The sequence below is a fragment of the Muntiacus reevesi genome, chromosome 2 (assembly GCF_963930625.1).
Source record: "Muntiacus reevesi chromosome 2, mMunRee1.1, whole genome shotgun sequence".
NCBI lineage: Eukaryota > Metazoa > Chordata > Mammalia > Artiodactyla > Cervidae > Muntiacus > Muntiacus reevesi.
The window spans coordinates 63,138,994-63,152,293 of record NC_089250.1 but is presented as its reverse complement, the minus strand read 5'-3'; the positions used below and the strand labels follow the sequence as shown (position 1 = coordinate 63,152,293).

At 51.1% G+C, this 13,300-nt stretch overlaps 1 non-coding gene and 1 pseudogene across 1 annotated transcript; one reads left to right on the top strand and one right to left on the bottom strand.

Annotated features, from left to right (window-relative positions):
* Positions 1-2,432: 2,432 nt before the first annotated feature.
* Positions 2,433-13,300, top strand: part of LOC136157184 (fer-1-like protein 4) — a 44,061-nt pseudogene continuing 33,193 nt past the window's right edge.
* LOC136162014 (U6 spliceosomal RNA) lies at positions 11,828-11,934 on the bottom strand. The gene has a single exon (XR_010661866.1). It is a non-coding gene; the product is annotated as a U6 spliceosomal RNA (small nuclear RNA).

Below are 13,300 nucleotides of genomic sequence, written 5' to 3'. Positions count from 1 at the left end.
CATCCTATTTTTGTTGGAATGTTAGGACGTGGATGTAGGAGTTCTTAAAGGGTCGAGGCCCAGGGAGAACCAGCCAGGGTGTGTTCCAACCCAAAGAGAAGGCACCTGTGTTAGCTTCCAGAGGCATCAGTAACTCACTTGAGGGACTTCCGCGGTGGCCCAGTGGTTAAGAATCCACCTTCCAATGCAGGGAAGACAAGTTCAATCCCTGGTCAGGGAACTAAGATCCCACATGACATGGGGCAACTAAACCTACACTCTACAACTATAGAGCCCTCTCACACCAACTAGAGAGAAGCCCACAAACTGCAGTGAAAGATCTGGTGTGCTGCAACTAAGACCCCATCCAGCCAAATAAAATAAAATAAAATAAATTTAAAAAAGAAAAAAAAAAAAAAGCAAAAATACCTTGCTTGACTAGATGCCACAGAGTTCAGGGGAGGGAGGGAAGAGAAGGCCAGAGCAATGACACCTAATAATTCTGGTCCCCTCTCCACCCCCCTTTGGGTCCCAGTGTCTCCATCTGTCAAATGGGGAGATGAAGCCCTCTCTTAACATATAGGAGTTTTGAAGTGTAGCCTTGCTTAGGAATAGACTCACCCATGCCTCTTGTCTGGTATTGTATAGACCCCAAAACTCATTTGAGCATGTTACACCTGGGGACTAGGTAGAATGAGACTCTCCAATCTCAGTACAGTTATCCCTTGCTTTTTACAAAAGACCTATTTTAGTACTGGTTTTCACTGAAGTACTGAAGATTTTCACTTTCACAAAAAAGGCAAAAAGCAAAAATAGCATTCCCAGAGAGCTGTTACAAAGGCAGCTTGCACCCAGAGCTGCAAGACTGGCACTGCCAAGCTCCTTCCCCAAGAACTACAAACTCAGCATCTCAGTATAAAGCCTCCATAGCCTTGAACTGTCTGTGAGCATCTGTGCTTCATTCAGATTTATTTTGTACATCCAATAGCAAGATGTATCCTAGGGAGATTGCTTTTTTGCTTTCTGCCACTTTGCCTTAGGACAGCAGGGGAAATCTGTGCTGAGATGGAGCAGCCGAAGCACAGGAAGTGACCACTTCTGGTTCAAGAAACTGGCAAGATGCAGCTCCCCTACTGCCTCCTTTTATCTGCTGCTGCCGCCTGATTGATACATTCCTTGTACTCTGGCCAAACTGAACAAATCATAGGTCCTGGAACATGCCCTTCATTTCTCCCCACTTCCTGGATGCCCTTCTCTGCTGAACTCCTGTCCTCAAAACCCAATTTAAGCAGTTGCTCCTCAAGGAAGCCCCTCTGGCCTCCTTCCCCTGAGCAGTGTAGCCCTGACCCTCTCCTGCTCCGATGGGGATCTAGGCTTTGTTTGGTGTTGGAGTCCATGAAGCAATTTGGAAGAAATGCCTGAATCACCTCTGTGATGGCATCTCCTCTCCCCCTTCCCCAAGGGTGACACAACATGTATTCTGTATATAGGCAGTGTCACCAATGGCCCTGAGATGCACTCAACACGGAGTTACTGTCACTCATGGGTTCAGACTGTGAGACACAGTCATTCCCTTCATTCATTCAAAGTACATCTGTTTCAGGATTAATAATCTAAGCTAGGAGGACCATGTCCAGAAAAATGCACACATGCTCAAAATTTTAGACAATTTCAAGGTTTTGCACCCTCCCATCTATGGTTCCACCAGTAAACCCGAAGATTTTGGTTAAGAAATGTTCTGGGACTTCCCTGGCAGTCCAATGGTTAATCTGCCTTGCAATGCAGTGGACATGTGCTCTATCTCTGATTGGGGAAGATCCCACATGCTGTGGAGCAACTAAGCCCGTGTGCCACAACTACTTTGCTGCATGTAGCAGCAAAGACCCACGGCAGCCAAAATATAAAAATAAATAGCTACATAAATCTTAAAAAAAAGAAGAAGCATTTTGAATACCTGCTATATGCAAGCTAGGGACGCACGTTCACTCATTAATTCAAAAACTACGTTAGTGCCTACATTCTAATGCTGGGGGCTAGAGGATTCACTTTTTTTTTTTTTTAATGTTGTTTTAATTTGCTTGACTGGTGAACAGGGAACAACATGAGGCCCCATGTCCCTGAGTCCTCACAGGCTAGCAGAGGCCAGACTGGGTCCAGCCCTCTCCCCTTGCCTCCATCCCCACATGGTCGCATCTGCCCCCACCAATAAGGATGCAGGACAGAGGCTGAAGCTGGGGCAGGCAGGAAGGACTAAACTGACCACCCCAACCTTACTTACCCCTATCTTTCTGTCCTTTCACTCCCTCCCTACCTGTGACCCCCAGGCCTGCTGATTTTGTGTTTGACTAAAGGGCAGGAATTGCTGAACCAGTTGGGTGAGTCCAGTGAGTCAGAGAAGATTCAGGTGGGCAGGAGGGCAGTTGGGCAGAGGCAGAGCCAGTGGCCCTGGGACAATGGCTCTGACTGTGTGTGTGCGGCGACTAACAGGGCTGCCAGGCACCCATGACCGACAAGTGAGGCTTAGCTTTCGAGGTGAGATCTGCAGGGATGCTCTGAGAAATTTTAGAAATGGGGAGCTCTGGCTCCTCCTCTCCCCAGGTCCCCCACTTCATCTCTGGGAATCTCTACAGTTTGTCTCCTTTGTCCTTGAGCCCGATGTTTCCATCTCTCTGCCTCCTTCCCTCTGTATCTTCTATGGCTCTTTGAGGGTGAGTCCAGGGGGTTTGGACTCTGGGCCAAGAGGGGAAGGAGAGATGATTTGTGTGTGTGTAGGGGGAGGAGATGATAAATGACTAGATTCAATTCTGAGTAGGTTTCACCCAGAAAATGAGGAGAATTCACTGTGGTCGAGAGGCAGATATCAGTGAGGTGAGTGAGGTTGGGTTCTGGATGGAGAGAAGCTGATCTGTACCCCATCTGAGTCCATCCTGGGGCTGAGAGGCTTATTCCTGTATTTGGGGAGATGGTACAGTCTCAGGAGGTGGGGTTGTCTAATGCTCAAGAGGTTAGACTCAGTATGGGACAAGTCAGGATCAAGACTGGGGAGATAAGTTCTTGACTGATAGCCCCAGATCAGCCCTAATCAGGGAGGACTGGTTCCTGGTTTAGGAGATCAGCCATGGAGTTAGCTCTCAATTTGTTGGCTCCTACTTCAGGTTTGGGAATAGGCTATTGATTGGGGGTCAGTGTCAGCCCAGCATTGGGTGTCACAAGCTTCTTCCTATTCCCAACTCTTCCGTTGGCCACACTATGGGGCTCCTCTGGCTGGGGAGTGTCTGTTCAGGTGGTCAGTTGCAGCCATGTGTTCAGCCCCAGGTGAGTAGGCCTGGGGAACCAAGGATGCAAATGGGGTAGAGGGGGCCTTGGGGCCATTCTCTTGGGTCATTCTTTTGTTTCGTGCTGCACCCCCAGGTCTCTGGGACACTTGTGATCTCCCTGCAGCAGCTACAGATTAATGGGCATTTGGTGCTGCGGGAGGCCTTAGTGGACAAGAATCTGCATTTGTCTCCAGTGAGTTCCGCCAGTCCCCCAGCCTGCCACCCTCAAGCCTGAGCATCCCTAAAGTGGGTTTCATTTCTCAGAGGGGAAAACTCAGACCCAGACAGGAGTGGTAACATGGCCCCTGAGTCAGGGTGTCTTGGATTACAGCTCCTGGGGCCAAGAATCAAGTCCAGCTCTGAGGGCCAGGGGTATGGCAAGGGGAGAAGATAAGAAGTTCTGGCCCCATGACCCTGTACTAGGTGCAGTTCTTGTCTCAGACAAAAATGAGCCTGGGTGGATTTTCCTGGTGTTTCATGGGGAGTCAGCGTAGCCTCATAGAAATGAACTTGGGTTCAAATCTCAAGTCCTCCACTTCCCATCTGAGACCTTGGCCAAGTTATTCACCTTCTCTAGCCCATTTCCTCACTTACCTTATGTGGAGTCCTACAAAATGTCAAGCTTTTCACTCAGCCTGCCATCATTTGTTACGCTCTGATTACAAGCAAGTGCAGTTCTAAGCAATGAGGATTGAGTGGTGAGCAAAACCAAATAAAGACTTGCCCTCTTAGAACTCCATATTAACAGAGAGAGGCAAACATTTAACAAATATTCATGGGACTTCTCTGATAGTCCCATGGCTAAGATTCCATGCTCCCAAGGCAGGGAAGGAGCTGTTTGATCCCTAGTCAGGGAACAAGATGCTACAAGCCATAATGAAAAGTTCAGATGCTGCAACTAAAGATCCTGTGAGCTGCAATGAAGACCTACCACAGTAAAAAAAAAAAAAAAGTTAAAAAAGAATATTCACAAAAACGAATGTAAAAATGCCTATGAAGGACGTTACAAAATAGCTGGTAGAGGGCTGGGAGAATGTATAACGGAGAGATGTGACCTATATAGGGTTCAGAAAAGGTTCCCTGAGGAAGTAGTGTTTGAGCTTAGAATTGAAAGATATGATAGGAGTTAAATAAGTGGGATGAGAGACTATTCCAGGTGGAAGAACCAGCATATTCAAAAGCCCAGCACCCTGAGCTAGCATAACTGGGGTGCAGGGCAAAGCAGAGCCCCAAAGAGATGCAGCTGGAAAGTTTGGCAGGGCCCAGACCATGCAGAACTGTGAAGGCCACATTAGTGCATTTCCAAGAGCAATGAGAGAATTTTGGAGTTGTGTTGGGCCCCTTCAAGAGGTTACTTGCACTTGGTAAGTTCTTAATAGCTTATGAGTAGTCACTATTATTGGGGCTTCCCTGATGACTCAGATGCTAAAGAATTTGCCTGCAGTGTGGGAGACCTGGGTCTGTCCCTGGGTCAGGAAGACGCCGGGAGAAGGGAATGGCTACCCACTCCAGTACTCTTGCCTGGGAAATCCCATGGACAGAGGAGTGTGGCAAGCTACAGTTCCGTGAGTCCATGGGGTTGCAAAGAGTCAGACATAACTGAGTAACTTAACAATTTCACACTTTCAGCCACTACTATTAATGATCAGAGAGGAACCAAAGTCACCACAGATGGGGCCAGGAGGGTCTCTGTTTATAGGTGGAGTAAAAGGCACTATCTTTGGGGTTTTCCTAGCCTCAGGGTAGTTTGGGTGGCTTGAGGCCACCCACTGTGGATTTGGTTTTAGGTCCAGGTGGAACTTGACCTGAAATATCAGCCTCCAGAGGGTGCAACTGGAGTCTGGGCACAAGAGGACTTTGGAGCACCCATTCGGGACAGGTAAACCTCCCACCAACCTAAGCAAGGCCCAGGCAGGCCTCAGTAAAGTAACCAGTTCCCCTGTGGATCTGCTGGATGTGATTACTCTTGGATCCATGCTGCCCAGTTTGTAACTTTGTAGTCACACCTGGCCCTCTCCTGTTATTTCTCCTTCTCCCAGCTCAGAGCTGATCATCCCCAATGTGGGCTTCCAGGAGCTGGAGTAAGTATGTGGGGATGACCTGGGTTACAGGGTCAGCCTTGGGATTGGGACCCAGTAATGTGAGGTCAGTTCCTGGGTCTGGGATCAGTACTGGACCAATTCCAGGGTGAGAAATCAGTCCTAGAATAAGGGGCCAATTATGGAATTAGAGGGCTCTCAGGTTCAGAGTCAGGGATGGGTCCTAGAGTCAGGGACGTCAGAGGTGGGTGCCCAGAGATGGGTGAGAGGTCCCAGACATGTTCCTGGAGGGCCTTTCCTGTCAGGCCTGGGGAGGCCCGGCTGGAGTGGCAGGCAGTGGCACTGGGCCGCAGGCTAGCTCGAGGAGCAGGTCAGCAGGACGATGAGGACGACAAGCTGGAGCTGGAGCTGGACGATGAGCCTGATGTGGAGCTTTCTGGCGTTGTATTCAGCCAGCTCAAAAGGTAACTTGTAGCCCTGCACACCTGCTCCCCTAGCCTACCAGTGTGTCTGTCAGCCTCACCTTCTCATACCTGCAGGCCCATGCCTGTCCACCCTCACAAACACAGAGTTCCAAGGGTATGGGTGGGGAGTAGATATCCTGAGGTCAAGGGTCATTCACTCTTTGGCATAGACACTGCCACATTCACACACGCAGTTACACTGATTCACACATGGCTTCTGGAACCCATGAAGGTGATGCCAGCTTGATAAGGGCAAGGAATTTAACCTCTTTTGTTCTCTGCAGCGTTCCAGTGCCTAGAACAGTGTTGGTGCATAGCAGGTGCTCCATCAGTCTTTGTTGAATGAATGAATGGTTTTAGGGCTCCAGAAATGAGTCGAATGTGTAGAGTTGAGATGTAGGCCAGACAAGACTGGAAGGACTTAGAAACCAAAAATTTAGGGGGAGAAATCTCAGCACCAGCACCAAGCAAGAGTGTGTGTACAGAGGGGGAGGAAGTGAAGTGAGAGCTGACTGTAACCCCCTCTCTGCAGTCGAGCTCAGGGCCTGGCCTGCGGGGATCCTTTCCAGGTGTCCAGGGCCCAGGACTTCCAGGTACTGCTCTCCCTCCAGGCCCAAACCCTTGGGGAGTACCATCAGCTCTCCACACATGCTCTCCCCTCTAACCACGCAGGTTGACTCCTTTCCTTCTCCTTCCTCACCCTTCAGGTGGGGGTCACGGTGCTGGAGGCCCAGAAGCTGGTGGGAGTCAACAATAACCCTTATGTGGCCGTGCGCGTTGGAGAGCAACGCCGAGTTACCGCCACGCAGCGTGGCACCAATTTCTACTTCTACAACAAGGTGGGCGCAACCAGGGAAGGAGGAGCCTGAAAGGGTGGGCGGGACCCAGGAGAAGAACTATGGGTGGAGGGGGCGTGGCCTGGGGGGGAATGAGCCTATTGGCTGGCCTGGGGCCAAGCGCTCGGTGCTGGAAAGGGTGCAAAGGGGTATGGTCACTGAATTGGGGTGGAGTGGGGAAGGGGGGAAAGAGGGCATTCTCTTTACAAGGGCTAGGGGCCAGAGGGTGTGAACCCTTCACGTATAACCTGCTGTCACTTCTCTTGCTTCCCCACTTTAACCCAGTACTTCTTGTTTGAATTTCACGAGACCCGGCTTCACCTCCAGAGCTTGCTGCTGGAAATCACGGTGAGAGGGTTAGGGGTGAGAGGTTGCCTTCAGAGAAGGACAGATGCTGAAGATCCAGACTAACGCCACCTTTCCCCAGGCTTTCCATTCGCAGACCCTTCCCTTTATGGCCACTCGGATTGGCACCTTCAGGATGGACCTGGGCATGATCTTCGACCAGCCAGGTACTGAACCACCACCCCACCCCACCCCCCGCTGTCACTGAGACTCCTCTGCGTGGACAAGGGAAGCGGACCCGCTGGGCACCGAGCCCAGTGTACTAATTTGTAAGTAGCAGTCTCTTCCGACGGCTGACTGGCAGGCACCTATTCCTGCTCCTCCCTACTGAGCCGGACTTTAACCCCGGTCATTGTCCGACATTCTAATCCTAGCCTCCACGACCACCCTGCGCGTCCCGCCGGGCCGCCTGACCCCTGAGCCCACTCCTCTGTCCCCAGATGGCCACTTCTATCAGAAATGGGCCCCACTGCATGACCCCCGGGACACCCGCGCCGGGACCAAAGGCTTCGTCAAGGTCACTTTGTCCGTGAGGGCGCGCGGGGATCTGCCCCCTCCACTGCCACCACCGGACCCGGGCCACAGTTCGAACGTTGAGAAGTGAGCCGGGCAGAGGGGGGTCAGGGTGGGGCGGGGATGGGGAAGAGTAGGACCGGGCGAGGCTTCCGGGTTGCGGAGAAGGAGAGGGGCCGAGCCTCGGGTTTCTGGGCCCCTCAGCGCCCGTCTCCCCTAGGAACCTGTTGCTGCCGCGTCGGGTGCCAGCGGAGAGGCCATGGGCGCGGCTGAGAGTGCGCGTGTACCGCGCGGAGGGGCTTCCGGCGCTGCGCCCCGGGCTGCTGGGCAGCCTGGCCCATGCCCTGCTGGACCAGCGCGTTCCCGTGGGCCCCTACGTGCGGGTGTCTTTCCTGGGGCAGCAGGTAAGTCCCTCCCATCCCCACTCGGCGGAGGCCCAGGCCCGGATCCGCACTGATCGCTCTCCACCTGTCTTCGCCTGGCGCTCAAGGGCGAGATGTCGGTGCACAGTGAGACCATGGCGCTCGAGTGGAACGAGCAGCTGAGCTTCTTGGAGCTCTTCCCGCCTCTAACGCGCGGCCTTCGTCTGCAGCCAAGGGACGATACGCCCCTCGTAGATGCGGCCCTCGCCACGCACGTGCTGGACCTGACACAGACCTCGCATTCCGGCCGCGCGGGTAAATGCATCCTACCAACGCTTGCTGTGCCTCCTCCCGGGCCCTGTCTGCCCAGGGTCCTCACCCTCGACGGCAAACCCCATCCTCCCGACCCAGCTCCACTTAGAAAGTCGGGTCTATGCCAAGTAACTACTTCGCTCCAAGCCGACCCTTCCCTCCACAGTCCCACTTGTCGCCCGCAGACTACAGACCCTACCCTTGGTTTGGTTCTGCTAACAAGAATCTTAATTACAGCTTAATATCCAGTAATCACTGCAGCCCAGTTCTTCTTACACATTTACTTGCAGGAAAACAAGCCCTGACCACATTAACAGTTGACTCCCGACCCTTACCAGGTCACCTGTAGCTCCACCCCAATTCTGACTCCACCTCCAGGTCTCTGACTCCACCCCCAGGGCGGCTTTCCTGTCGAACTGCTCCCAGGGCACTTCCCTCGTGGTCCAGTGGTTGGGAATCCTCCTGCCAATGCAGGGGACACGAGTTCAATCCCTGGTCCGGGAAGATTCTGCATACCATGGGCCAACTAAGCCGGTGCACCACAACTACTGAAGCCCACGCCCTAGAGACTGTGCTCCCAACAAGAGAAGCCACCCCAATGAGAAGCCCGAGCACCGCAATTAGAGAAAGGCTGTAGGCAGCAACAAAGATCCAGTTCAGCCAAAAGCAAACAACTAAATAATAGTTGTTTTTAAAAAATAGTTCTCCCAGGTCTTGGTCCTTAGCTCTCAGTCCCTAGCTGTTCGAAGGCTTTCCTTCCAGAGGTCCAATCTGACACCACTCTTCCTCAGTATAGACTGAGCTAGTACCCACCTGCTCCACGCTTCCCTCCAAAACACTGTTTTTGTCCCCTTCACCTCCCCACAGCGGGGTTTAACCCCACCTTCGGCCCAGCCTGGGTACCTCTCTATGGCTCACCCCCCAGTACGGGTCTTCGGGATGGTTTTCAGAATCTCAATGAAGGTGTTGGCCAAGGCATTTGTTTCCGAGGCCGACTGCTGGTGGCCGTGTCCATGGAAGTGTTGGAAGGGAGAACTGAACCCGAGCCTCCCCAGGCCCCACAGGGGTCCAGGTTGTCTCAGCTCACAGGAAAGAAGAAGAAGAAAGCCAGGCATGGCCAGATTCCTACAGGGATACAGCAGCACCGGGATGCCAGCTCCAGTGTTGATGTGCCTGAGATTCCTAGTGCCGTGGAGGTGGAATGGAGGAATTGCTGCCACTGCCAGAGGTGGGGATGAAGTTTAGTAAGGGGTCCGGGTACACACTATCAGCTCTGGAGTGTGTACCCGGCTCCCAGGCTTTAAACACCGGGGCAGGGGGGTGTCTCAACCTGGGTGAAGACTGCAGTGTGTGTACACATGTACTCCTATGTATATTACACACATGGAAAGAGGAGGGTGACAACTCAGAGATGAACCAGAGAGGACTAAGTCCCAGGTTCGATGAACTGGTACAACAAGGGGTGGAGGGAGGCAGGACACCAGCAGCGAATCTTCTAGGCCTTCGTTGCATGTCCTTCTGTGGGCATTGTGACCAAGCCTAGTCCAGGCTGCAAACTGGGAGGGTGGGGGCTGACTCCATCCTGACCCGCCTTTCCCAGAATGCCCTGGCGCCCTGTGAAGATTTCCTGCTCTTCGCTGTGCTCTTCGAGGCCACCATGATCGACCCGGCTATGGCCGCCCAGCCCATCAGCTTTGAGACCTCCATCGGTGTGAGACCTAACCAAAGCCCTAAGGGCAGTGGGTGTGACGGTGGTCACTCTCGTTCCAGACTTAGGCCACAGTTGACCTTCAGTAAGGGGTGGGCTCTGACTTAACTGTTGAGGCAGAGGTTGAGGGAGGGAACCCTCAGGCTGGTACCCACTGACCCTTGTGGCTCCCGGCAGGTGACGCAGGTCGCAGAAAGGAGCAGTTGAGCCAAGGGTCCAGGGCAGGGGAGGAAGCAGAGGACACAGAAGGGGAGGAACAGCTCCTGCTGGAGTCAGACATGGGAGTCGGGCCAGTGGAGGAGGAGGAGGAGCTGGGATCCCCAGCTCAGCGGCCTGAGCCCATGGATGGCAGTGGGTGAGTGCTCCTGGTGGCTGGAAGGAAGGTGCTGGGGGATTCCCAGCGGCCCAGGACTGCCCCTCGCAGACTCTGCTCCTCTGCATCCTGCTCAGGCCTTATTTCTGCTTGCCCCTACGTCATCGCAAGCCCTGTGTGAGTGTGTGGAGCCGCTGGGAGAATCACTTGTGGCGTCTGCAGAGCAGTAACTGTGTGCGGAGAGTGGCCGAAAGGCTGGTGAGAGCAAAGCGGGTGCTCACAGGGCAAGGCCGGGATAGAGGGGCATTCGGGACACCCTGACTTATGAAGCGGGGGCTAATGGGTTAAGCACCAGGGTTACCCAATCTCATCAGGTTCAAGCTTCCGGGAGAGCTGAGAAGGCCAGAAATTGTGGGAGGGCTGGAATTCAGAACTGTTGGACCCAGGAAGAACAAGAGTAGAGCTCCTGGGGGCCTGGACTCACAGCCGTGGAGCCAGCCGAGGGCTTGAGAAACTGAACCCAGAATTAGTTGGCGTCAAAGAAGGGTGGGGCCAAGAGGAGAAGTCGTGAGTGGGCGGGGCCTTGGGATGAGGATGTGGTCTAAAGGAGGTGGAGTCTGACCCTTTCTCTTTAGCACAGGACCAGGGGTTGCAGGAGGTTGAGACACTGCAGCGCCCGCCAGGACCTGGGGCCTGCACACGGCTGAAGCAGGCCCTGGAAGAGCTGGTGGCGGGCAGGAGGTGAGCGGAGAGCCTCCCCTTCCTTGCTGCAGACTCTCAGGTAAGGGAAACCCATGATAGGTGTCTGGACCCAAGGGCCCTGGATGCTGCAGTCTGATCAGCACTTTACAGGAGAGGGAGGAGATGATTGTGGAGGGAACTTGATGGAAATTATTGGATGTTAGGCCACTCCCCTTCAATAAACTCTTTCCCCTTCTCCTCTAATTTCCACACACCTTCCAGTTCCTCAGATGAGGAGTCACTGATGATTTTTTTTTTTTTTAGTTTTTTTTCCATTTATTTTTATTAGTTGGAGGCTAATTGCTTTACAATATTTAGTGGTTTTTGTCATATATTGACATGAATCAGCCATGGATTTACATGTATTCCGCATCCCGACCCCCCTCCACCTCCCTCCCCCCCCCCATCCCTCTGGATCTTCCCAGTGCACCAGCCCCGAGCACTTATCTCATGCATCCAACCTGGGCTGGTGATCTGTTTCACCCTTGATAATATACATGTTTCGATGCTATTCTCTCAAAACATCCCACCCTTGCCTTCTCCCACAGAGTCCAAAAGTCTGTTCTGTACATCTGTGTCTCTTTTTCTGTTTTGCATATAGAGTTATCATTACCATCTTTCTAAATTCCATATATATGTGTTAGTATACTGTATTGGTCTTTATCTTTCTGGCTCACTTCACTCTGTATAATGGGCTCCAGTTTCATCCATCTCATTAGAACTTATTCAACTGAATTCTTTTTAATGGCTGAGTAATAATCCATAGTGTATATGTACCACAGCTTCCTTATCCATTTGTCTGCTGATGGGCATCTAGGTTGCTCCCATGTCCTGGCTATTATAAACAGTGCTGCGATGAACATTGGGGTGCACATGTCTCTTTCAGATCTGGTTTCCTAAAAATATGGAACGCTTCACAAATTTGCATGTCATCCTTGCACAGGGGCCATGCTAATCTTCTCTGTATCGTTCCAATTTTAGTATATGTGCTGCTGAAGTGAGCACACCACTGATGATTTTGAAAAGAAAAGGTATATGCTCTAACTTATCCCTAAAAAGAATCAGTGGGGGAGGGATGATATGAGAGAAAGCAGAGGGCCTTGTAATAACTGAGGTGATGGTCGAATTGAATCTAGGATGAATAGAGTGATGGGACTGGATTCAAGGGCAGTATGGGTTTGTGAAAGTGACATCTCAAGACTCACTAATGAATCATCTTAGGGGACTTGGAAAATGTGCAGAGAAGAGTTATGAATGACTCCTACGATTTTGACTTGAATAACTATGTAGATGGTGCTATTTACTGAGCTATGGAAAATGAGAGGAGGAGAAGTTCTGGTGGGAGGGGAGAGAATGTCAAAAGTTCATTTTTGAACTTGTTAACTCTGACTTCTGTTTTTAAAATATTAATTTAATTTATTTATTTGGCTACTCTGGATCTTAGTTGCATGTGGGATGTTTAGTTGAGGAATGTGAATTCTTTAGCTGTGGCATGTGGGATCTAGTTCCCTGACCAGGGATCAAACTCTGGTCCCCTGCATTGTCCCTGCATTCCAGGGACCTGGCAAGCTCCAGAATTTAGAGGGAGGGAAGAAGAGAAGAACTTGGCTAAAGACTTGTTTGTTGGTGGTTACTTTTCTTTCTTTATCTCAGTCAACCTTTCAGTTCAGTGAAACACTGAGGTGAACACAGTTGACCCCACCCTCCTTCTTGAAAGACTCTCTTGTTGACTTCAATGTCCCTGGTTTTCCTTGGGCTTCCCTGGCCATTCTTTCTCTTCTCTTTTGCTGGTTCCCTATCTTCTTGACCTCTGAATGTTACAAATTTCATGTACTGTGTCCCTGGGCTTCGCTGTAAGGCTCTCTTCTCTGTCTATGTTCTCTATGTCTCCAAAAGAGCAACCATATTTAATCCAATTTAATTACTTGCTTGATTTTTTATATAATGCAATGAAACTATTTCCATTTTCACTTCACTGATTTTTTCTTTGAAAGTTTTAATTTCTTAGTCGTGTCTGATTCTTTGTGACTCCATGGAACTGTAGCCTGCCAGGTTCCTCTGTCCATGGAATTCTCCAGGCAAGAATACTGGAGTGGGTTACCATTTCCTCCTGCATTGCAGGAGGGTCCTTTACCATCTGAGCCACAAGAAAAGTCCTAGTTATTTTATTACTAAAATTATTCTTTGGCAGGGAAATTTCAATGAAAGATTTACTCATATAATATTTCACTTTTTATAGCTTTATCCAGTGTGGTTTTGTGTGTGTGTGTGTGTGTGTGTGTGTGTGTATGCCACTGTTATTTCTACCAGATCTAATTTTCCTGTATCCAGTTTTGTGGATCTAAATCTTGTCAAGAAGATATTTTTCTTT